Below are 23,205 nucleotides of genomic sequence, written 5' to 3'. Positions count from 1 at the left end.
ACAAAATTCGTCTGGAAGAACAAAAGCTCAAGGATATCAAGTGAATCAATTTTTAAAAATGTGAAAGAAGGTGGTCTAGCCATACAAGATCTCAAACTGTATTATAAAGTGGTAATTATCAAAACAATATAGCACTGGCTAAGAAATAGAGTGGTGGATCAGTGGAATTGATTAAGTACTAATTATATTATAGTAAATGACCATAATAATCAGGTACATGATAAACCTGAAGATCCAAGCTTTTGGAAGAAAAGCTCATTTATTTGACAAAAACTGTTGGGAAAACTTGAAAACAGTATGGCAGAAACTAGGCATAGACCAACATCTCAAGATTACTAAGATAAAGTCAAATGGGTCTATAATTTGAACATAAAAGTTAATACCATGAACAAATTAAGAGGACATGGAATAGTTTATCTGTCCAACTTATGGATAGAGGAAGAATTTATGGCCAAAGAAGCTATAGAGAGCATTACAAAATGTAAAATAGGTAATTTTGATTACATAAAATTAAAAGGTTTGCACAAACAAAATCGATGCAACCTAAATTATAGGAAAAGCAGAAAACTGAGAAAAAAATTGTTGCAAATAAGTGTCTCTGGTAAAGGCCTCATTTCTCAAATAGATAGAGAACTGAGTCTAATTTGTAAAAATATAAGTCATTCCCCAATTGATAAATGGTCAAAGGATATAAACAGTTTTCAGACAAAGAAATCAAAGCTATCTATAGTCATATAAAAATGCTCTAAATCACTATTGATTTAATTAAAACAACTCTGAGAACCACCTTGCACCTATCGGATTGAATAATATGACAAAAAGGGAAAATGTTGGATGTGGGAAAACTCAGACACTAATGCAGTATTGGTGGAGCTGTGAACTGATCTAACCATTCTGGGGAGCAATTTGGAATTATGCCCAAAGAGCTATAAAACCATGCATACCCTTTGATCCAACAATACCACTGCTAGGTTTATATCCCAAAGACACCCCCCAAAAGGAAAAAAGTCCTATTTGTACAAAACAATATTTATAGCAACTCTTTGTGGTGACTAAGAACTGGAAATCAAAGGGATGCCCATCAATTTGGGAATGGCTAAACAAGCTGTGATATATGATTGTAATAGAATATCAACATGCTATAAGAAATGACAAACAGGATGATTTCAGAAAAACCTGGAAAGACTTACACGAACTGATGCTGAGGGAAGCAATCGGAACCAGGAGAATGTTGTACACAGTAACAGTAATATTGTTCAGTGAAGAACTGTGAATGGCAGTTATTCTCAGCAGTATGATGATCCAATACAATCCCATAGGACTTTCAGAGAAAGAACTGATATTATTTTAATACAGGCTCAAGCATGTTATTTTTCACTTTCTTTTTTTTTCCTTACTGTCCCAAGATGAGCAGAGGGAGAGAGGGACAGAGGGATAGAATTTGGAACTCAAAACTTCAAATAAAAATGTTAATATAGAAAAAAAAAAGAAAAATGAAGATGATCATGACCATGACAATGATGAGAATGATAACAAGTTGAAAATAGAAAGAATGCTAAATCAGTGACTGTTAGCTGTGTATTTCTGGGCAAATCATTTAACTCCTCTAGGCCTCGTTTTCCTCATCTATAAAATGAAGGAACTGTGGAGCATAATCAAGCCTAATGTCTCTTTTAACTCTAAAATTATATGATTTTAGGATTAATAATATCTCTGAGACCGTCTGTACAATGAAGGCATTGGATTAGATGACTTCTAAGCTATCTTCCACCATTTAAGCTTTATAGTAAGAGTCAATATTTTCACATCTATATTTGTGGACTGTGTTGAGAGAGGAATATAAGTTTATTTAATCGGAAATGTGTCATTCTTCTTGTCTTCTAGGAGATAAGGTAACTTTTTGAACAAGCTCTGTTGGGTTGTTTTTGGAAGTTAAGCAAGCATGAAAAAAAAAACGGTTAAGCCATCTTTCAGACACTTCTTCTTGTACTTGGTTGACTCCTAAATAGCTGTCTTTAGCTTCTCCTAAAAATTAGTCTTTAGGGAAGACTAATATAATTTAAGTGTCTAAGAAATTAAGTTGGGGGTAGGAAGAGGATAGGAGAGTTCTACCTCTAACCCATTCTACTGCAATAGTTCATTTCCTAGTTGATCTACCAGCCTCCAGTCTTTCTATGCAGTTCATATTCCTAAAGCACAGATCTGACCAGATCACTCTCCTGCTCAAGAGGCTCTAGGGCTCCCTCTTGCCTCTAGGATAGAATAAAAGCTTCCCTGCTTGTCTTTTAAAACCTTTGACAATCTGTCATAAGCTTATTTTTCCATGCTTATTACTCCCTTCTGACACCCTATTTACTGCTCCCCATATATGAGATGTTATCTATTGTTTCTGAACCTTTGTATAAGCTGTCCCAAATGCCTAGAATACTTTACCTTTTCACCACCTTTCATTGAATCCCTGACTTCCATTAAAACTAAGCTCATCCATGCAATCCCATAAACATTTATTAAGCACCTACAATGTACCAGGTACTGTGTTAAGTGCTGGGGATACAATTAATGAAAAGAAAGATAGTCCCTACCCTCAAGGAGCTTACAATCTGCATGCGTGGGAAGACAACACATAAAAGGAGGTGAGAAAGCAGGATATGTGGTGGTGGGGTAGGACACCAGGGAACATCTGGTATATGGAGGGGGTGGGGAGTGGTGGCATCTTTTTCTGTGGAGTTGAAAGCAGGTAGAGCAGCAGACACAATGTGGAGTAAGTCTAAAAGTATAGTTTCTGCTCTTTATAAGGGAGGGCATTATCTACATCCAGAGAAAGAACTACGGAGTTTGAATGCAGATTGAGGCAAACTATTTGCTCTCTGTTTTTTCTTCTTTTTTGGTTTTGTTTCTTCTCTCTCATGATTCATTCTGTTGGTCATAATTCTTCTTTAAAACTTGACTATTGTGCAAATAAGTTTAATGCGAAGGTATATATAGAATCTATATCAGACTACATGCCATCTTGGGGGGGAGGGGAGGGAAGGGAAGAAAATTTGAAACTCAAGAACATGCAGAACTGAGTGTTGTAAACTAAAAATAAAAAATCTAGTAAAAAAAAGTAATTAAAAAATAAGGGAAGGCATTGAGGGGAGTTTGGTACTTCACCCTCTAGCCCTCCATTCAGAGGGCAGAGATAAGGGAGGCATCAAGTTAGGTGATGAGATTAGAGCTTAACCTGGGAGGGGCATCTTGTTCAATAGATAGGAAACTAGGCTGAGTAGCAGATGCAGAATAGTGTGAGACTCATATCACCTCCTACAAGAAGCCAGGACTGATCTCCTTAGTTGATAATTTCCCGCTCTGTACTAATTTGTACTTAACTGTGTACATGTTTTTCCCTCCCAGTGGAATGTAAACTCCTTAAGAAAAGGAGTTTTTGTTTTGTGTCTTTGTATCCCTACACCCTAGCACAAAATCTGGGACATGGGGATAGGGATGGAATCTGGACCTGTGATTTTACTGGTACAAGGAATTCCCAGTAAGGAAACTTTTTTTTTTTAAACTAAAGCAGGTTGACACCTTTTGCCATGTCATTCGAATGCAAAACATATGCTTGCCAAAAAGACTGTTTTATGGAGAACTCACACAGGGCAAGTGTTTACATGGTGATCAGAAGAATTGATACAAGGGCACTCTCAAGGTCTCTCTTAAGAACTTTGGAATTAATTGTGTGACATGGGAGATGCAGGCACAGGACTGCTCAGCATGGCATGCCCACATCAGAGAAGGTGCTGTGCTTTATGAGCAAAGCAGAACTGAAACAGCTCAGAGGAGATGCAGGATGCACAACTTTAGAGAATCCACCCCAAATGTTCACATAGACTATTTGTGCCTGACTTGTGGTAGAGCATTCTGAGCTCATGTTGGTCTGATCAGCCACAGTTGTACACATTGAAACTTGACTATAGCATAGTGATGTCATTTTGGTCCTCTTTGAGAATGAAGGACAACAACCAACCAGTTTTATAGAGTTGCCCAGGATACTGAAAGGTCAAGAATCATATAGACATTATGTCTCTGGGGTGCAATTTAAACCCAAGTATTCAAAGTTTGTTCTCTTATCTACTACTCCATGCTGTCTCTTACTATCTGATATACAAAAGGTGTTTATTAAATACTTATTGAATGAACATATAAGTAGTAGATTAGCCAAAAAGTCATATCTTGGTGGTAAAACATTTAGCCAAAACATGCAATACACTTTAAAATGGCAAAAAAGTCAAATCTTACACATACAACCCATTACCATAAGATTGGACCCCAGTTACCACCCACTTTCTTCTTTCTATTCACACGTAAAAACAAAAACCTAGTCACAGAAATATTATCTAACATGACTGAGTCCTAGCTATTGCTTAGCAATCTTTTTATTCTCCCTAGATTTACTTTTATATGCTCCATAGTGACTATTTTCTCTCTCCTCTCAGACCTCCTACATTCCCTCCTCCCCTTTGCCCTCTCAGAGAATCTTATACCCTATACTGCTGAGAAAATGGAGGCCCCATGAATTCCCTATTCTCCTTCACTCCACTCCTCAAAACTTCTCTTCATCATCTCATTCTCTCTCTTGAAAAGAGGTGGGCCTTCTTCCTGCCAAAGCTAACTCTTCCATTATAAGAACATTCCATGTGTTCTTGATCATATATCCTCCTATCTTGATCCCATATCCCCTCAATCATTCCTTTTACCCTCTCATCTTCAACCAATCTTCATTCACTGGTGGCTTTTTTATTACCTACAAATGTGTCCAAATCTTCTTATCCTTAAAGAAGAAATCTTCACTTGACCCAGCCATCCCTTCAAGTTATAATTCTATATCTCTTCTCCTTTATACAACCAAATTCCTAGAAAGTTTTGTATCCCCCTCTTTCCAAAGCTATTAGGCATATGTTTATTGCTAAATCCAAAGGCCTTTTCTTAGTGCACATCCTCCTCAAACACTCTGCACATTTGACTTTTAACACTGTCAAGTACTCCCTTTTTAAAATATTTTCACCTTTGTCTTTGCACAGGTGACTTCTCTATGCTTGGAATTCTCTCCCTTTATACTGCCACCTTTTAGAATTTCTATGTGATGGAATACTATTGTGTTGTAAGAAATGATAAAGGAAATGGTTTTTAGAAAAACCTGGGAAGATTTCTATAAACTGATGCAAAACGAAGTTAGTAGGAGATCATTGTACACAGAAACAGCAATATTGTAACAATGGTTAACTGTGAAAGACTTGGCTACTTTCAATTGATACAATGATCCATGACAATTCCAAAGAACTCAAGATGAAAAATGCTATCCACTCTATAGAGAATTAATGAACTCAGAATATAGATTGATGTATTTTTTCCACTTTATTTTTATTGCTTTTTTCAAGGTGGCTAATATATAAATGTTTTACATGACTTCATATATATAATGGGTATCATATTTCTTGCTTTCTCAATAGGCAGAGGGAATTTGAAACTGAAAATAATATTTTTAATTAACAAAACAAAACAAAATTCTTATCTCATTTTAAGATTTAGCTCAGATGGCCCTCCTACAGGAATTCTTTAATGCACTGATGATACACTCAATATGTCACTGGGTCTGGAGTCAGAAAGTCTTAACTATAAATCTGGCTTCAGACATTTAATCATTGTGGGACCCTGGGCAACTAACAACCTCTGTTTGCCTCAATTTCCTTAACTGTAAAATGAGGATTTGAATATGCTGAGCTTGAGATAGCTACAAGACATCCACATTTTCTGCCTCCAAGTTCAACGCTCTTTCCATTATACCAGGACTTCAGAACCTCAGGTCACTTAGCCCATTTCTGTGGTCCCATAGTACTGACTCAAGTCCCCAGGCAAAGACCAAGCCTGGTTCCCAAGTCATCATAATTCTCTGAATCTTAAGACTGGCTGAAGCAGAACTCATGAAGTTGTTGAGTTGGGTATTATGAACCATGTAGCTACCATGGAGACAATAAAAACCTTGTGAAATAAGGAACATCTATGGGAAGGCATGAATAAGTGCCATATAGGATGAAAAGACATGGATGGGTTACAGTCTGTACCACTACAAAGAGTACCCACATTAGTGAGATCACAGTTCTATCAATGAATCTAAGAATATGTACATACTACATTTAATTTAGTTACCCTATGGAATGGGTGGTATGAGAAAAAAGGTCCGGGGGAAAATAACCTTGGCTAAAGTGAGGGAGAATTTTTTTTTTTAAAAAGGGAATTTGAGCTGTTTTTATGGCTATTCAAATCTTGGGTACAATATGTTGACACTCATACAGACAGATTTTATACTGATCATAAAATTTTACCACTACCACAAACTTTTCTTGAATTTATGCCAAAGAATTTCTCTAAAATCAGATGCTAAAACATGTCTCCTGCATAATTCTTCATGTTTGTCTGCTACATACATAGACAGGACAGATTGTAGAATGCTAACCTGGAAGAGACATTCCCAATAATCTTGTCTATCTTGATCATTTTACAGAGGAGGAACTAAGGAATTTAGGCATAAGGAACTTAATTGGAGAAAACTAATGTCCCAGGAAGTAAAATGGGTTGCCCAAATTCACATCATGCTAATTAGTACAGATCTAGAATGAGAACATGGGTCTCCTGCCTCATCATCATGCTCTTTCCAGTGTACTGCAAATCTTTTTCCAAGTCTAAAAGTCTGCAGTAGTAGATCAAATCCTGTCTTACCAGCAGTATCAAACTTTGAACCAGTATGCTGGAAAAACCCATTCAGGGTCTGAACTATCTGGAACTAAATTCTCTGCTCCCCTATTCATTTAACCCCACGAGGGTGGGTGTTCTACATAATGCTAGGTAAACACAACTAAACTGATTTCTTCCTGTATATAAATTCATTTGAAAGAAATGTCAAAAACTTAATTGGTCTTCAGGAAGATTTATCTCAATAACAACAGCTGTCATGTGTTACCATAGAAAGAATGCTTAGCTTCTCATCTGAGTTCTACCATTTACTAGAAATGTGACCTTAGTCAAGTTACTGGACTTCTTACTTTCAGTACTCTCATGATTGGGGCAGCTAGGTGTGTTGCAGTGGATAGAGCACTGGGCTTAGAGACATGAAGACTCGTCTTCATGAGTTCAAATCTGTCCCCTGGTCAAGTCACTTAACCCTGTTTGCCTCAGTTTCCTCATCTGTAAAATAAACTGGAGAAGGAAATGGTAAACCACTCTGGTATCTTTGCCAAGAAAATCCCAAATGTGGTCATGATGAGTCAGACACAATTGAAAAATTACTGATGACCACATCACCACCACAAATTCTCATGATTAATGTGGACATAATAATGCCTCTCCTGACTCCTTGTTCTGAGAACTCAATGAGGGTGTAAAGAAGATGGAAGTGCTTGGAAAGTAATTCAGTTTGATCATTTAGTGCTATAAAAACACAAGGGATTAACACAAAATATCCAGACATTTTCAGATAGCCAGGTGATTAACTACATATTTCATTTTTCATCTGGATCCTTGTCTCTGTGCATATGCACAGTCCTTCCTAAAAACTGTTTTATCTTGTTGTTTGACAGATACATAGCCCCCTCCTTCTGCCTTGACCAAAGAGGCAGGGAAAGAGGCACTGGCTGACTTTTTCTACTGAGGTAAGTTATAAGGAAAGCCCAAAGGACAGAGAAAGAAATGATATAAAATGTGGCAGGGACACAGATTTTTCAAGAACATATAATAAGGGGAGGCAAAGAAAAGCAAGATGGTAAAGGTCAACAAAGGTGTTGATCTCTCTCTCCTACTCTCTCTAACCTTGGTCTATTATAAGCTACAGTCATTCATTTCTACCTATCTTTTAGACATCTCAGATTGGATGTCCTGTAGCTATCTCAAGCTCAATATATTCAAAACAGAATTCATTCTCTTCCTCTCCCTCCCCAAATTTACTCCCTCCTGAATTTCTCTGTACTGCTGGGGATACCACATCCTCCCCATCATTCAGGGACACACCTCTGTGTCACCCTCAATCTCTTGCTTTCATTCACTACACATTGTCAAATCTTATTCTTTCTATCTTTGCATCACATACATAGTATCTCCAGTGCTTAGTACAGTGCCTAGCATTTAGTAAGGACTTAAATGTTTATTGATGAATGGCTATGCATGTCTATTTCCTTTTATCCACTTACACAATTGCAACTCTATATTCCAATAGGAGAAATTACATGTAAATAACAGTGTACATACAAAACATATACAAAGTAGGGAGAATGTAATCTGAAAAGGGAGGGCATTATCACCTCTTTCTTAGATTGCTGCATAGCCCTCTGATTGGGCTCACTGATTCAATTAGAGGACTTCGTTGTTGTTCAGTTGTGTCTGACTTTTCATGACCCCATTTAGGGTTTTCTTGGAAAAGATACTGGAGGGGTTTGCCATTTCCTTCTCCAGCTTATTTTACAGATGAGGAAACTGAAGCAGAGTTAAGTGACTTACCCAGGCTCACATAGCTAATATGTATCTGAGACCAGATTTGTACTCATGAAGATGAGTCTTCCTGACTCCAGGCCCAGAACCCTATCTACTACACCATCTAGCAGTCCCAATTAGAGGGCTTGCCTCTCTCCTATCCATCTTGCCTCATCTCCTATCCAAGGCGACTTTTCTGAAGTAGATTTGATCACACCGTCCTTCTGTTCGATAAGTTCCAGTGTCTATTACCTCTAGGAACAATTAAAATTTCCTCTGTTTGAAATGGCAATTTTCAGACAAACAAATCAAAGCTATCTATAGTCATATAAAAATGCTCTAAATCGCTATTGATTAGAGAAATATAAATTCAACCAACTCTGAGTTACCACCTCACACCTATCAGATTGGTTAATATGACAAAAAAGGAAAATGATAAATGTTGGAGAACATGTGGGAAAATCAAGACACTAATGCATTATTTGTGGATTCAAACATTGTGTGATCCAACTAGTCTGGAAAGCAATTTGGAACAGTGCCCAAAGGGCTATAAAACTGCATACCCTTTGATCCAGCAATACAATTGCTAGGTCTGTATCTCAAAGAGATTTTTTTTAAAAAAGAGAGAGAAAAGAGCATATTTGTATAAAAATAATTATAGCAGCTCTCTTTGTGGTGGCTAAGAATTGGAAATTGAGGGGATGCCCATCAATTAGGGAATGGCGGAACAAGTTGTGGTATATGATTGTAATGAAATATTATTGTGCTATAAGAAATAACAAACACGATGATTAAAAAAAACCTGGAAAGACTTGTATGAACCGATACAAAGTGAAGTGAGCAGAACCAGGAGAATATTATACACAATAATAGCAATATTGTATGATGAAGAACTGTGAATGATTTAGCTATTCTCAGCAATACAATGATCTAAGATAATTCCAAAGGACTTATCATGAAAAATGCTATGCACCTCCAGAGAAAGAACTGATGTTATCTGAATACAGACTGAAGCATACTATTTTTCACTTCTTCCTTCCTTCCTTCGTCCCTCCCTCTCTCCCTTCCTCTCTCCTTTCCTTCTTTCTTCCTTTGTTTCTTTTTCTTTCTTTCTTTCTTTCTTTCTTTCTTTCTTTCTTTCTTTCTTTCTTTCTTTCTTTCTTTCTTTCTTTCTTTCTTTCTTTCTTTCCTCCCTTCCTCCCTTCTTTCCTTCCTTCCTTCCTTCTTCCCTCTCTCTGCTTTCTTTCTTTCTTTCTTTCTTTCTTTCTTTCTTTCTTTCTTTCTTTCTTTCTTTCTTTCTTTCTTGTTTGAGACTTCTTTCACAAAATGACATATGGAAATGTTTTACATGATTGCACTTGTGTATCCTATATCAGATCGCTTACTGTCTCAGGGTGGCAAGGGGAGGGAAGGAGGGATAGAATTTGGAACTGAAAACTAAAAAAATGCTAAAAATTGTTCTTACATGTAATTGGGGAGAAAAATAAATATTATTAAAAAATAAATCCCTCTGTTTGGTATTTTCATAACCTGTCTCCTCCCTACATTTTGAGACTTCTTACACCTTACTCCCCTCTATATATTCTAAAATCCAGCAACATTGGCCTACTTCCAGTTCTTCCAACATGCCACTTTAGCTCCCTTCCCTATGCTTTTGTACCCCTTGTCCTCCATGCCTAGCATGTTCTGCCTCTTCACCTCTGTCTCTTAGTTACCATGACTTCCTTCAGAGCGCAACTCAAAGCCAATCTTCTGCAGGAAGTCTTTCCTGGTAGCCCCACCCCAGCTGCTAATGCCTTCCCCTTTCAGATTCTCTTCCACCTACTTTGGATATATCTTGTATGTACATAATTATTTATGTGTTGTCTTTCCTATTAGAAAGTATGCTCTTTGAGGTCAGGGACCGTTTTTCTTTCCTTTCCTTTTTCTGTATCTTCAATATTTTTCACAGCACCTGGAACATAGTAAGTGTTTAATAAATCCTTCTTGACAGCCTGCCTGTCTTCATGCTTGGCCTGCCCTGGAATCCACACCACTGCTCCATTTACAATTAACAAGTTGTGAGCGGTGATCAAAGCCCTATAAAGCCCAGGTGATGAACACCTGGGCTAGGAGGCAGAGAGCAATATTGAGTTTGCTGGCAGTGACAGAATCATCAATGGGGCATACTTAGGACATGAATAAAAAGGCTTTGAAGATGTTTGTCGAATCCAATGTTTGGTATGCTTATAGGGAGTGGCTAAATACAGGTCTCTGAATTGTGTGCAGGAGCATGAGGAGACTGGGGAAGATCTGTAAGCATATAGCCAATAATATAATTGTGCCAGTACATATTTGATCTTCTCCATATTTCTTTGGTCATAAGTCAATACTGTACATAGTTAATCCATTCTTATGTGGTTGCCTCTATTTAGAAAAGTTCATGTGATTAGGTTTTATTGAAATACTGCAGACTGAGAAAGAAAACAGAGTCTCCCAGAGAGTAAAGGTTTGAATGGAGAATTTAATTTGGTAAATCCACAATGACCACTCTCCCTAATGGGAATTCTTAGCTTTTTTTGTGTCATTGACCCCTTTGGCAGTCTCACTAAGCCTATTGTCCTCTTCTCAGATAATATTTTTTTAAAAAAACATAAAATAAAATACATAGGATTACAAAGGAATCCAAAGGTTAATATTTTCACCAAAGGTGAAAATAAAGATGTATTTGTTTTTTTACCCAAATTTATGAACCCCCTGAAATCTATCCATGGATTCCAGATTAAGAACAGTTGCCCTACACTAAAGAGAAGATCAGCCACCATTTACAAAAGGGTAGAGCCAGAGCTATAGGTATCAGTTTTCTGAGAACCATGGAAAGATTGGCAACCTTCTTGAGCATCCCCTGGAGTTGTGTGGATGAAGCACATGACATCCAGGTAAGTATGGGACTAAAAGTACCTGGGCCCTCATCACTGAAATAGTTTGGATAACTGGGCAGACTAACCTTTGGGGATTAGAAATGCTTTAGGACTTTCAGGGTTCATCATTTAATAACAGACTTTTTATATATCTTTAAATTTTACGAAGTTTGTACATATACAGCATGTCCCAAGAGTCTTAATGAAGCTATAAAGCTTTTAATATCTTAGGAACTATTAAATTTAATAACTATTTAAGATATTAAAAGCTTAAAAATAGCAACAAGTCTTTTGGGACACTCTGTATTATCTCATCCTTCAAAATAATTCTAAGAGGTAGGTCCTACAGGTATTACTATCCTTATTTTATATATAATGAGATGGCCTCAGGAAGAATTTGAACACAGGCCTTCTTGGCTCTAAGTCTGGCTTCCTCTCCACTACTTCATGCTGCTTTGTACGTCAGTGATGTAAGTAGTTATTATCTTGAATCACAATCTCTCTTCATCTTGGGAAGATGATCCTTGAGAGTTGTTAAGAGTCAATTTATCATCCTGAGGGAAATCTTGATAAGCCTCTCCAAAGTAAGATAGGCTCACCTTTAAAAGATGGACATAGTCCATCCCCAACCCTGTAGTAAAAGGCCTTCCAGTTTCTCCGTTCATGGTTCCATGACTTCCAGCAACATTCAATTTTGTTCTATGATGGGCTCCTGGAGTAGCTGCCGTCGGTTGTTGTTGCTGTTATCATTCAGTCATTTTTCAGTCATGTCCAACTCTCTGTGACCCCATTGGAGTTTTCTTGGCATAAATACTAGAGTGGTTTGCTATTTCTTCCTCCAGCTCATTTTACCGATGAGGAGATAAACAGAGTTAAGTGATTTGCCTAGAGTCACACTGCTAGTAAGTGTCTGAGTCCAGATTTGAACTCAGAAGGTTGAATATTCCTGACTCTAGGCCTAGCACTCCATACACTGTGCCACCTAGCTACCCTAGCTTTTATTGGGCTATGTGGGACTCTGATCATTGCTCACAAGTGGAGCAATGGTGTGTGGTCAAGGATGGGTCAGACATGGAGACAGTTCATCAATCTAGAATCTGCAAGAGCTTGTTCTCCACTTGATTAGCCATGAAGAACCCAGGATCACCCCAATAGCATGATCCAATCCAATCCAATTCAAACTACTACATAGAAGACACTGGGCTAAGTGGTAGGGATGCAAAGACAAAATGAAAGTCTCTGTATTCAAAGATCTTACATTCTCCTTGGAGGATATAACATAAATAAATAACTCTATGGGAGATTAATTGAGAAAGGATGCTAGCATTCTAAAAATCAAGGAATCAGAAAACGTCTTGAGTAGGAGGTGGCACTTGACCTGAGCCATAAAGGGAGCATGATGGAGGTGAAGAAGGAGCTCATTTTAAGTCCAGAGAACAGCCTAGGCAAAAGATCAGAGTCAGGCGATGGAATACCAAGTTCGGGAAAGAAAAAAATAGGGCAGTTTAGCTGGAACTTAGAGCATACCAAAGGAAGTAATGTGAAATAAGACACCAAGAGGAGGACTTTGGTGGAGGTGCTGCACAAATATTTGACAAATACTTGGATTAAACTTCTGGGTTGCTTGAACTTAGTGAAACCCAGCTTTGCTCCAGTTATCAAGGTGGTGTAGCGGTCCTGGAATCAGAAAGACCTGAGCTCTAATCCAACTTCAGATACTTACTAGCTATGTGACCATGGGCAAGTCACTTAACCTCTGTCTCCTTCAAATTCCTCAAGTATAAAATGATGATAATAATAGCGCCAACCTTCCAGGGTTGTTGTGAAAATCAAATGAGATATTTGTAGGCGCTGCACTTAGTGTAGTACCTGGTACATAGTAGACACTAAATAAATGCTCGTTTTCTTCCTTCATGCCTATAGAAAGTTGATGCCTTTTCAGGGCTGCTCATCTACCTTTGGTGCCCACCTTCACCCAACTCTCACCTGTGGCTCCTAGAAACTGTAGCATGCATGACTGCCACACCTTGGTAAACTGCTCAGCAGATGGGCTAAACCAGGCTGAGCATAAACAACAGGCCTCAAACCTGTTGGTGAGTTAGGGGGATGTCTACCCCAAACATATGAACATGTTCACTGGCAGAATGGGTGGATCTTTGTTCCAATTTATTTCAATGGCCACAAATGCAGCGGAACCAGGTGCTGTGGACTGCTTAGAGCTTGGTCAGACATCAAAGACGCCAAGGTCATCCACTGGGTCATCACTAGTCATCTTGACTTTTGTCTTATTGCTGGACTTTGATGATTCTGGAAGAGAGAGTCGGGCTGATAACTTTGTGCAACACTGCCTTACTTAAATCCAAGAGGACCCATGAGTGGTCCTCTTCAGAAACAAAGGATGAACAAAGATGCTCCTAGTATCCTAGATGTCAGGAATATTGTTTATTTTGCTTTTCAGATTTCAATCCACATAATGTTCATATTACTTCACGGACAGCAAATGTTCCATTTGGCTGTTGGAAGACTTGTGTTTATTTCCTTACCAGTTTAAATAAGCAGCTGAGAACTGGTGCTGTCTTCTAAGCTTTATATTTACTTAAAGGAAACTGGCCTCAAGAATATAAACATGAACTAGCAGATAAAAAATAGAGTTGGCTTCTTTTTATTACATTAGCTTATTAAATTGCACAAGAACACCTCTGAAGTTCTATTAGAGGGAGTAAAGAATTTAATGAATAGATCACTGGGGTTTACTTATTCCCAATCTGATAGCCATAATGATTCAAGTAAAAAATGCTTTTTTCTACAATATGTAATTTTAAGCTTGTTCAATAAGTGCAAAATGGAGAAGTAAATAGGATATTGATGAAAAGGAAATTTTGAATTAAGAGAACAAGCTCATGGTAGAATTTAAATTTTTATTGTTGTGTTAATATTAATATTTTTTTTCTCTTTTAGACAAGCCAAAATGACCGCCTAATGTCTGACTATGATCATTGAGAAAAACTTTCAGTGGATTGCTGTTAATATTGTGTCAATCTTGTCCTTGTGCCATACACAAGGACCACAAGTCAGCTTAGATGAAGCAGCAAGGCACACTGAAGGAGAGATAAGAGGCAGTATGTACCAGGGAAGTTAAACCAATTCTACCACTTTGATCACCATCTCTCCTCAGACTCTGGAGCCCAGAACCCTGGATCAAAAGGGCAGAATCCCAAAGTAGCCTACCTGGGGAAGTTCCAGGGGAGACCAAAGACTATAGCAATGTCTTACCCAAAGAAAATCTGGGTGGGACAGAAGTCTGTGGCATTACCCTAACTAGGGAGGCTCCATGTTATTTCATTTGTTAGATGCTTTAAAAAAACTGATCACATCCTCTGGCTGACTATTAAAGGTAAATACTTTGATGGGAGTATAGGGGTGGCTCACGAGCTATAGTTTTAAGGGCTTGAAGACCCAGAGAGTATGCTGAACTTTGAGTAATAATTCCCTGGGAGAAACTCTCCTGTGAGTTGGGGGGAGGGTATCCCCATGTACTACATTAGCAAGAATAATAAATTAGAATAGGAAGCTGCCAAATGACAAATCTCTGTCCCCAAGTGTGCTCCTCTCTGGCAAGGCACTAACAATGTCAGCTTCCCTTCGAACAATGGTGGTATCCCCTGGTCTCTCTCCCCATGGTACCTCATATCTGGATCAGACCTGTAGCTTGGGATTTCTTCTAAGGGCAACAGATTTAGACGGTGCTGACAACACTTACAATCTTTCAACAGCAGAAATAACTGAGCTTAGCATCTAATTAACAAGAAAATTAGTTAAAATTAAAAACTCTTTTTCTTCATCCTGATCTTACTAACCTTTTCCCTGCTGCCTCCTTCATTCTGCTCCTTGGTAGGAGCTCTCTTCTTCCCCTGCCTCCCCACCCCCAACTGAATTGAGGACTTGTTTTGTGTGGATCACCCCAATTCTAACTCCTGTGCCAAAATTGCTAGTTATAGCTCCCAAGGGCACCGATGTTGCTCTGACAAAAACAAATAAAACCATTATGTAAAGAACAATCAATTATATCTCTGCAGAGATAGCCAGAAGAGTCAGATAATGTATAGGAGTAAGTAGAAACAGGTGGTGTGTTTCTCTGTCCTCTGGAAAAGCATTTTAAAGAGGAGGAGAGTGAATAGTCCACATATGAGGAGATATTAAAAGACAGGTCTTACTGGGGTCATGATTTTTAGATATAGGCAAAGATCTCGGGAACACTTGGCCTATCTTATTCTTTCTTATTTTTGCTTCGTTTATGATTTAATTTGGTTATTTTCAATCCTTCTGTCATTTTAAGGGGGAGATGATAAGGATTTTTCCATACATACTAATAAGAAACACCTGCGGCCACTTGTGACCTAGAAAGACCATCTTTTCTTAAAAGGAATCATAAGTCAAGACTAGCATGACTTAATGTTGCCAGCATTAATTAGCACTGTGCAGCCCCCTTGATCAGTAAGCAGACCCAGAGTGTTTGCCTTGAGCGCCATTTTTTCCATTCCTTATATTGTTAGTAACCAGAAGTTGGCTGGTGCTATGAGATTATAGTCATCATTACCTCCTCAGCACAGCTGTGTTGTTGGCTTGTTTTGTTGTTGTTTATTATTATTATTATTATTAATCACCATAGAGTCAAGCATAAGAAAACAAGGCTATGTATTATTCAGACACTCATTTCAATGCTCCAAGGACTTATGATTTTACTGGTGTGGCTAAAAGAATACATGACCTGGTAGCCAGCCCTCTGGTGATGAAATTACTCCTAAAGGTTTCTTTAAATTGGGAAAGCTAGATAATAAGCCTACGGTTATAAATAAATATATTCATATATTTATATGCACATACACCCATGCATAACACTTCAGATGGTCCTCACATCAGGCTTCATAAACTGAGTAAATTTGGCCTTGGTCAGTCCTTGGCCTTACCCTGTTTAACAGCTGTGTAAGAAGAAAGACTTGATTATGTTTACAGATGGTGTTTAAAGTCAAGCTAAACTAAATACCTTAACCCTAATAGATCATTAATTTAGAAAAGCTAATGTTAGACTATATAGGGCTAAAACAAGAAGGAAAACACCCTCTCACAAATGAATCAGAATGAGCCCACTACAGAGGAGCCTGTCTTTCCAAAGAATTAACTAGATCCAATCCAAGTCCTTTCCAGAACTGATCTAAATCAGGGGTGTTTTACCTTTTGGGGGGATGGTGTCATGGAAACATTGAGGACAAAGCTGAGATTGGTAATACCAATTTGTAGTCAATCCAGTTTGTGAGATCTCCTCCACCAGCACTCAGCAGTATGTTAGGGGAAGCAGTGATGTTGGAAGTCAGGAATAACCTCAATCAATACTTTCCAGTACAGGACTTGATAAAAAGATGGTTTGGAAGGACCCTATTGTGACTCTCCCTTCAAGGTCCATAAATATTTCTAGAATCGTACAACCTTGGCAACTCAAAGCATCAGAACACAGTTCTGGGGTCTACTTGTTCAAAATTAATCCAAGTGAAGAAATACAGCTGGGAAACACTAACATAGTTTTCCAGCTGTATGTCTTCACTTTGCCAAGTATATTTGGCATTGACTGCCTATATGTAACTAGTGGGTTTTTTTTAGTATTTTTAATGTCTTTTTCTCCTCCCTCCCTTCCTCCCTTCCTTCCTTCCTTCCTTCCTTCCTCCTTCCCTCTCTCCCTTCCTTCCTTCCCTCCCTCCCTCCCTTCCTTCCTTCCTTCCATCATTTAACTGAATTGCTAAGTTTCACCCTATTCAGTACTAAGAACCAGGGTATTTCTATCATCAGGCACTCACCTCAACTGTCATGCTCACCAACTAACAACAGAGAGGACTGTGGGGTATCAGTCACAGTTTCTGGGGCTCTCTCTGGCTCCACATCAGATTTCAACTTACTCCCTTGACCCTGCTCCTTTATGAATGGTGATGCAGATTCTTATGTTAATCTAGAACAGGGATTCTTAACCTGGGTCCACAGACCTTGAAGGGTGGGGGAGGTGGGTGGCTGTGAACTTGAATGTGGAAGTAATTGTTTCTTTATTTTCATTAACCTTTAACTGAAATTTAACATTTTTTTTTTTTGCTTCCGAATGCAGGCAATGAACCACAGTAATTTTTAGCAGTACTTGCGATTTTGTCACCAGAAGAAGTCACAGATATTTTTATATCGTATCACAGTTGTTATAGTCATTTTCACTCATCGTTACTGAGAAATTACTGTAGTTATTAGACCTGACACTAGATTTCAAGTGATCACAGTCTTCCTGTCTACAGATTGTATTTCAATATAAATAATTTTCTTTTAAATTGTATATATCTTATTTTATGCATTCAAAAGCACTATTCTGAGAAGTTCATACACTTCACCACACTGCCAAATGGGTCCATGATGCTCCCCGCCTCAAAAAGCTTAAGATCCCCAGCTCTAGGATATGGGTGGATGATCTAATCAGATCATGGCTTGTCCCCATCCTACTTTACAGTCCTTCCTTCATCCAGTCCTGACGCTAAGTGTTTCACTTTTACCCTTCACCTTTTCCTGGGTCATGAGGGCATAAGCATTTAATCAGACTCAATTAAAGGTGATAAAATAGAAGAAGTATTCATCCCTGGCATAAGCATATTCCATTCCATTAGATCTCAGCTCCTCCAGAAGATGTAAATCCATTGAGACTGACATACTTTTTTTTCTCTTATTCTCTGTTGCTACAAGGTAGGGGCTGAGTAAAAGGAATTCCTCCACACTCAAAAGGTCCCTACCTCCATCAGTTAGCCTTCCTGTTGATATAATACGGGGAACCCAAAGCACCCTGTTGTAGCATGAACTAGTAAGGCATCACCAGACCCTAATCATGGAGTCTAAACTCTACTTCTCAGCAATCTTCTCTCTCTATCTCTGTCCCTTTAGTCCTGACACAAAGTGTGTTGGATTTCCCCACAGACAAAACAGTCACTATCTGATACCCGAAACCCTTCCAAAGTAAATGGTTTAAGGGGGAGCAAGCAACGATCTTTCACTTGATGGCCATTTTCTTTCTGAAATTTCTTTGTAAAGCCTGGGCATCAGTACATTCTCTTGTTCAGGTAAGCTACGCCTGATGCATATATACCAGTTAGGTTTTTTAATGTTTGGTTTGGAGTCAGGAAAACCTGAGTTTAAATCTCTCCACAGACATTTACTAGTTGTTTGATCAAGCCACTTAACCTTCCTCAGCCTCAGTTTTGCCATTTATAAAATGGGAATAACTCCTACGTCACAGAGTTCTTGTGAAGACCAAATGAGATATTACATATAAAATACATTGCAAACCTTGAAGGACTACATAAAAATGTTAACTGTTTTTATTATGTAATGGGGGTCTGGGGCATGCACAGACCCCATTACCTGGCTTTGCTGAGGCTATTTCACCACAGAAAATCTGGGAAACTTGCTTCCTTTGATGACATATAATGGAAGTGCCTTGAAGAGATTACAGAGCATGCACAGACATTTTGTAACTTGTTCTGGTTGGTAAACCACATGGCTAGATGAAGCTTTTTTTCAACTGTCTGCATGGCCAGAATTGAATTACTTGGAGTCTTCAGAAAGGCCTGAGTCAGCTCTGGCTGTCTCCTCAATTCATTCCCACGTTGGAAAGGTCAGGGGTTCAGCGAAAGACCACAGAGAAAAGGAGATGTCCTTAGGGCCACTTTCTCCTGTGGTCATATGGCCCCCAATAAACAGGCCTGGGTCCATGGCTTTTTTATTTGGTCTGTTCTAGGTGGAAGGAGTGAAGTCTCCATAACTTTGTGAGTTTCAGGAGTTGGGAGGGTGCCTTGGCAGCAGGGAAGCAGCCAGCTCAGCATCATTGTCAACTCTCCAGGCCTAGCACAGTGCCTTGAACAGAGCTTAATAAATGTTTGTTGAATCGGATTGAATTGAAATGAATATACTAAAGAGAAAGTGATTACTACTGTATTTGGTGTTATAACACTAGATCAAACATAGATCATGACCCTAACTTTCTGCTGCACAGTCGGTCTGCTCCTTTGACAATGTATTTTGTGAACTGGAGGTATGTCATAAAGATTTCTTTCACAAGCACAGCGATGAGAATCCATTGTTATAATTCTTTAGGAATGATTTTAGGCTGCTTGATTAAAAAGATGTGTTTCTTACTGAGTTAAGAACACGGCTGTGCCTAGTAACTCCCCCAGCAACATCTGGGACTACTCTTTGCCAGGTGATTGTTTCCAGAAAAGAAATTTAAGTTAAGATGCCTTTAAGGGGGGGGAGAAAAGAAAATGTCAAAAAAAAATCTTGCCCATGTCTTGTCTCACTCCGGAATGCAGTGGAAGCCTGCAGAGAAATCGTTGTAATGCATCTTTTTCAAACTGAGAAATGGCCCCATAGGTTCCCTAGGATATTGAATCTCCTCTGTTGAACTTGGCCAATTTCCCAATCCTTTCCCCTTGAGGGCCATTGTTTTATAAAGGTGCTCCCACTAGTTCCCACCACCTCTACCCCATTTCTCTCCTCTCCTCCCTCCACTTCCTTACTGTAAAGCCAATAAGCAATGTTTTAAAATGGAATTGGTTAGTGTGAGTTTTCTCTGTCTCCAAGGATCTAAAAACAGCAGGGCAGAGAGCAGCAACATTTAAGAGCAGCTGAACCCACTTAAAAAGTACTTAAACATTGTTGGTTTTTTATCAGTTCATTTGACCTTTTATCCCCCCACTTTTTAGTTGATGAATTCTATACATGTGTTTACCTTTCAGCCTCTGACATTTTACAAGAAACAAACAGGGCCAAGGCTATCACCATTATTATTTTCAATCAACAAGTGTTTATAGGTGTCTACTATGTGTCAGATGCTGTGGTGGGCACTGGAGGTATGAAGACAGAAATAAAATATCCATGTCCTCAAGGAGTCCACGAACAATCAAGTAGATATATAGAGCATTTGTATAAAGGTTTTATAAATGGGAGAAAAGAGGTGTATGGGTATGTAATTACTGATGCTTTTCCAATGGGCAAAGTTTATTAAAGAAACAAAAAAAATTGTCATTTTTGTGGCACAGTGGGAAGTACCTCATTGGGTATTTTTTTTTAAAAAAAAAAAAAGCATACAATTCTTTCAAATTTGAGACTAATTAAAGGCAAGGGCAGTTAGATGCTGAGAGCACTGGGCTCAGAGCCAGAAAGACTCAGTTCAAATTTGGCCTCAGACACTTACTAACCATGGGACCCACAGCAAGTCACTTAACCCTGTTTGCCTCAGTTTCCTCCTCTGTAAAATGAGCTGGAGAAGGAAATGGCAAACCACTTCAGTATCTCTGCCAAGAAAACTTCAAATAGGGTCATGAGGGGTTGGACATGACTGAAAAACAACAGCAATAAATTAAAGGCAAAAAGAGCTTGGCAAATTATTTTGAGATTTTTCTCCTTGGGATTCTTGGTTAATGTTCATCTCCGTCTTTTTAATATTTGTACTCTGTGGTGTTGTACTTGTGGCATCTGTACTTATGGCATTGAATTCATGTGATTTTCAGGATACAAAGGTTTGATTAAAACCACTAACCACAGAATTGTTCCCTAACAAGACCAACATCTGAAGACATGTAAATTTCTGTGTAAGTATATATGTATGGAGTGTCTATGTTTACATCCCTCTGCCAATGTAGGGCTATGTAAAGAGCTCACCACCAAAGCATACAAAACAAGATATTCCTGAAGAAGCTAACACTGCCTACCACAGACAAAACAATCTGTTTAGAAGACGGGATTTTCATTTTTAAAAAAAGCAGTGAACACTTCAGTATATCATGATAACAAGCAAAATTCAGAACAGATGAGGATAGACCTCTAACAAAACCACCTGTCTCAGAATCATCTCCCCAAATATTTGATCTTGGAGTTGACCTTGTTTTATGGGCATATGAATCTTGAAAGTTACACTAGTGGTAAAGTAAGTACTTTCCATGAACTACTGGATGCTTGAAGAATAAACTATGAAATGTCTTCTCAGGTCCTGATGATACTGATCATTTCCATGGTATAGGCAGACAACTCATCTTATGCCCCACCCCCACTAGTCTCCCTCCCTCCTCCCCACCTTCTCCAAAGTAAATGACCTAGTTTGGTTCCTGTTTGTCATGTATTTTACTTACTTCCTGGACCAAAGCAGTTTGTTCTTGAGTTCAGAAGCTGATCTTCAGAGTTTTCATTTCCTTAGTTGGTATATGTTTATCAAAATGGTGATCCCTTGATAGGGCATCCTGTTGAGTGAGCTGCTGGTATCTGACCTTCCCTGCAGAATGTTACCTTTTCTCAGTAATTGCTGTTGCTAGAGACTCAGAGGTATGGCATATGGTTTTGTAAAGACGATCCTCTCATGCCCTGAAACTTGAAGGACATCCAGCCCTCAAAGAACAAGGAGTGAAACACATGGCACTTGCCAGTTTCATTATCTGTATAAACTTTTGATCTAATCCTCAAAAATTCCTCATGAGTCATATTTTCAAGGCAAGCGGAGAAGACTTATAGGGAGGCGTAAGGGTTGAGCAACAAAAGGAGTCAGAGATCCTAGGGCCAGAGATATTTCTTTCTCCCTGACAGGCTAGCAATAGAATAATCATGAAGGCAGGGGAGAACTGGAGAGCCCAAGGCACTGTCAAAGGACAGCTACTTGCTTTGACTGTGGTCTGGCCAGTTTCTCCGCTGGATTTCAGTATTTGATTTGTGCCAACCTCTTTGTTAGGCTCAGGCGCCACAGTCCCACTAGGAGGTCTTAAGAAGTGACCTGTGGTTCCCATTCTTTTGCCCAAACTGAGAATTTTTGGGTCTCCAAACATTGTCTTCTTTGCTTTTCAAATCCAGTTGACTGTTGTTACTGGTTTCCTGGAATAAGGTCAATAGAATCTATTTTCCCTAAGATCGTTCTCCTGCGTTACCAAGAAGTATTTAAAAGTGCAAAAACACAAGCAGACCCTACTTGGATGCCCAGGCACATAAGATGAAATGTCACTCAACTCTTGGTTTTGCTCTGATGCTCTAAGAGCATTTCTAGTAAAGTCCTCTCAAATGTTGTGGTCCAAATTATTCTTAACCTTTTAGTTGGCTTAGGAAAAAAAATGTTCAGCCATTTCAGGACTTAACCAAATGTGGGAGCTGAGGGAGTCATTGTGTTACAATGAAAAGAACAGGGACAGAATCAGAAGGACCCAGATTAAAGTCCAGCCTCTGACACTTACTGCCTGTCTGGCCTTGGGGCAGGTCACTTCATTTCTCTGACCCTCAGTTTCCTCATTCATAAATGAGGAGGACAGACTAGATGGCCTCTAAAATCTTTTCTGGCTCTAACTCTGAGATCCTGTGATCTAACCAATTTTGGATAGCTATGAAAAATATTATTGACCTGAGTCTACAATCACAGATGATACATTTCTCACCCACCTTACAGCTTCTCACTAACTATCCCAAACCTTAACCCCTGTTTATATAGGACGGTCCATTCCCCACCCCTACTTCTATGGAGCATGCTTGGAATTTACTTTACTCGTTCTGGTCAACTGTGCCAGTTTCTGGATACATGTGACTCATTGCTAAGGGGCTAGTACTCTGATGTCATATGGGAAAGGGTCCCTTAATTGGCTGCTGATGACTCAATGGAACTTTTAAAAGAAGGGACAGCCTCTGGGTTCTTTCAGCTGCAACTCTAAGTAGCAATATTTTTAACAACAATGTTAGCAACAATTTTCAGAAGGATGCATCA

Source organism: Trichosurus vulpecula, chromosome 7 (assembly GCF_011100635.1).
Source record: "Trichosurus vulpecula isolate mTriVul1 chromosome 7, mTriVul1.pri, whole genome shotgun sequence".
NCBI lineage: Eukaryota > Metazoa > Chordata > Mammalia > Diprotodontia > Phalangeridae > Trichosurus > Trichosurus vulpecula.
This window is presented reverse-complemented; position numbering follows the sequence as displayed.